The 3,041-nt window shown below is 41.2% G+C and overlaps 1 protein-coding gene across 4 annotated transcripts in view; it reads left to right on the top strand.

Moving 5' to 3' along the window:
- The window catches only part of LOC111866324 (serine/threonine-protein kinase tricorner), a 175,680-nt gene that overhangs the window by 136,033 nt on the left and 36,606 nt on the right, over positions 1–3,041 (top strand). The gene's annotated exons all lie outside the window — the stretch shown is intronic.

Genomic DNA, 3,041 nt, shown 5'->3' with positions numbered 1-3,041 from the left:
TTAATTGTTCTGCTGTGCCCACGTTACCCAAATTTGTAAGCCAAGTTATCGAGTTCATGTCTCCATCCGTTGTTTTCGTATGCATTGCCCGCTGATATTTCTTAGTTATCGATTTCATATGACTCTGTGCAGGTGTTTAGTAACTTCACTGATTTTTCTAGACATCACATCTGTCAAACGAACTTGCGCATTATGGATTAGCCCGACTTCAACGGGAAGAGCGTCCGACTCCACTCAAGCACACAGTTACAGAAAGCTCGCTGTATCATCGCCTTCACATAGACTTACATTGATTTTACAGGGAATAGTTGGCTCTGCTGTAATGTCGCAGAGTGGTGTAAAATGTACGAATAGTTCGAACGATTGTCCTATTCACTTGTTTATTATTCCATGGAAATGAACTTCAAGACACAGTATGCTCCTTATGAACAACCCAGACAACCGCGGAAGGAACAGGCTGAGAAAGTGCAAGGATTTCTTCCTTGTTAGATATATCTCATAAAACTATAAAATTATTAACACTTATTTTGCAAAAAGTGAAAGGTGTTCAGTCTTCCGAAACATCAAGACTTTTACACGTTCATCGTGTTATATGATTATTCGCATGAAATCCCATAACATAATTCACCCTCGAGTAGAAAGTTTCGAAACTGCAGAAAAATGAAGTCACATTTCTGTTGAATGAAATGTTCTTAGACTGGGTTAAAGGTAAAAAAGTAAAGCTGTAACAGGCTGTGGGGGCCCATAGGGTTGTGAAACGTCGAAGCTAGACAATCGCCTAACAGATGGTGGTGACGTCAGCTTTACGCCCCGGCTGCTCTTTACCGCACAGGAATATTCCTGGTACTCATTTCTGTTAGAGGCTGAGTCGACCTCAGGGCCGTAGTGATCGGCCGGAAGGCTTAGGTCAATTGAAAAAACAATCCAGTGACATCGGGACTCGAATCCGCGAACTTCAGGCTTATAGCACAGTGTCTCAACGAACTACGCTGCCGCGTGCCCCCCCCCACCAGATTGGGTAATAATGTAAGAATGGTGAAACGGCGCTGGAGCTGATAGTAGCCTGTGTAGGATTTTAGTAGTAAACGTGAGTTCCACAGACCATCTGTTACCCAGATCATATTTGAAGATCATTTCATGTTATTCATGTGAAGACGAATGTCCTAACGGCGTTCGTCCAGGCGAAATTTTACAGCTGTAACGCCTTTTGGATTAATCTGATTGATTATGTATAGAGTCGCAGGCTGTATTCAGCAAGCTGAGAATAGGAAGCAGTACCGGGATCACGATAGTGAACGTCTAGATTCTATAAAAACCCGGTAGTTCTTTTGGCAAAGTGGGAAACTGTCAGCTTTTCAGGAAGGACTCTGGCCCATGCAGTTGCAGCAGAGGACCTCTGGGTGGCTGTTGACTGAATTGACTCCGCAGGATAGAAAGCCTGTGACTGCATGTTACTGGTGCTGATTGTTTTAATAGATCATTCATTGCAATGTGAGGCTCAGATTGAAATAAATTGCCGTGCTTCGTAGTTTTCTTTTGGCAGGCGGGAAGAATTGTTCTGAACCTTCAATCCCACATAAATCCGTTTTTGGCGCTAGCACAGCGAGAAGTCGCAGTAATGCACATTAGCTTCGTCATGTGCCCTAGTGTAGCAAGTCAAGAACCGTTGAATGAATTTTCGTGAAAGTGCATATATTAGGGAGTTTCGCAAGATCTGTGGGTACATTTCGGATAAAATCGGACACATTATACGAATATCTTCGTACATTTGTGCCCACATTCGAGTTGAACTGCATAATGCATTATATATATATATATTATACTGCAGTTGGGTTTTAGCCCGGTGGCAGTAGTACACAATAGGACACAACAGACAAGTAACACACATTACACTAAGTGACAACACGTTCAAACAAAACACAATACACAAAACACAACAATAAGGACATCCTACCACAATGAATACAAACCAAATACGATTAACAACTACAACAATTACAGAGAAATACAAACAACTGCAACAATTACAATACAGCAACAATTGTGTGTCGGAACGAAGAATGTTTCTAAGTTGTGCAGAAAAATTAAACACGCTTTTTGCCAGATAGTCCTTTCTATAATTTTGCCTGTGGTTCTGTATGGGTGTGAACCTTTGTCTCTGACATTAAGGGAGGAACATAGACTGAGGGTGTTTGAGAACAAGGTGTTGAGGAGAATACAGTGGAACCTCGCTTAACGAGCACGTCTCATAACGAGCAAAACAAATTGTAAACAAAAAAATGACTCGCTTAACGAGCGACATTTCGCATAACGAGTGACGAGAGGGGAAGTCCCGGATTGTGCCCTTGCTACATCAGTCTGTGTTTAGCATTCGTTCCGCTAGCATCTTAGTGTCGCTTGCGATCACACATTTTTCCAAACTTGTGTTCAGACATATTATTTGTAATTTTTTTTTGGTGCAAAGTTTAATGACCCTTGCAAAAATGTCCTCGAAGAAAAAGCCGCAAAAAGACAGCCATAAGAGAATAAAAATAACCGTAGAAATGGAACGTAAAATCATTGAAAAGCGAGAACGAGGTGTGAGCGTGGCTGATCTAGCACGCACATACAATCGGTCTACATCAACGATTTGCATGATTTGGAGTTGCATTGTGTTTCACAGCAAGAAGTTGTGGAGGAGAGTTTGTCAGAGGAGGAGGAGGTAACAGCAAAGCAACAATCTTCTGGCGCAATAAGCGAAATGTTGAAAGCATGGGAAACTGTTGCATCGTACATTGAGAAGCATCACCCTAATAAGGTAGTGGCTATGCGCTCTACAAATTTATTTTATGATAATGCTGTGTCACATTTTCACCAAATATTGAAGCGTCGGTAAAACAAATGTCTGTAGGCAGCTTTCTAGTAAAAACGAAGTAGATATGTATCACAAATAATAAACTAATTATTTAGATTTTTTTTTGTTTCCTGCAAATCGAATTCGCATTCCAGGTTGGTTAATTCCGCATAGAAGAAAAGATGAAGATGATTCACGCTCCTTAACA

The sequence above is a fragment of the Cryptotermes secundus genome, unplaced genomic scaffold (assembly GCF_002891405.2).
Source record: "Cryptotermes secundus unplaced genomic scaffold, Csec_1.0 scaffold40, whole genome shotgun sequence".
Taxonomy (NCBI): Eukaryota; Metazoa; Arthropoda; class Insecta; order Blattodea; family Kalotermitidae; genus Cryptotermes; species Cryptotermes secundus.
The sequence above is the reverse complement of the archived record's forward strand: the minus strand, read 5'-3'. Positions and strand labels throughout refer to the sequence as shown.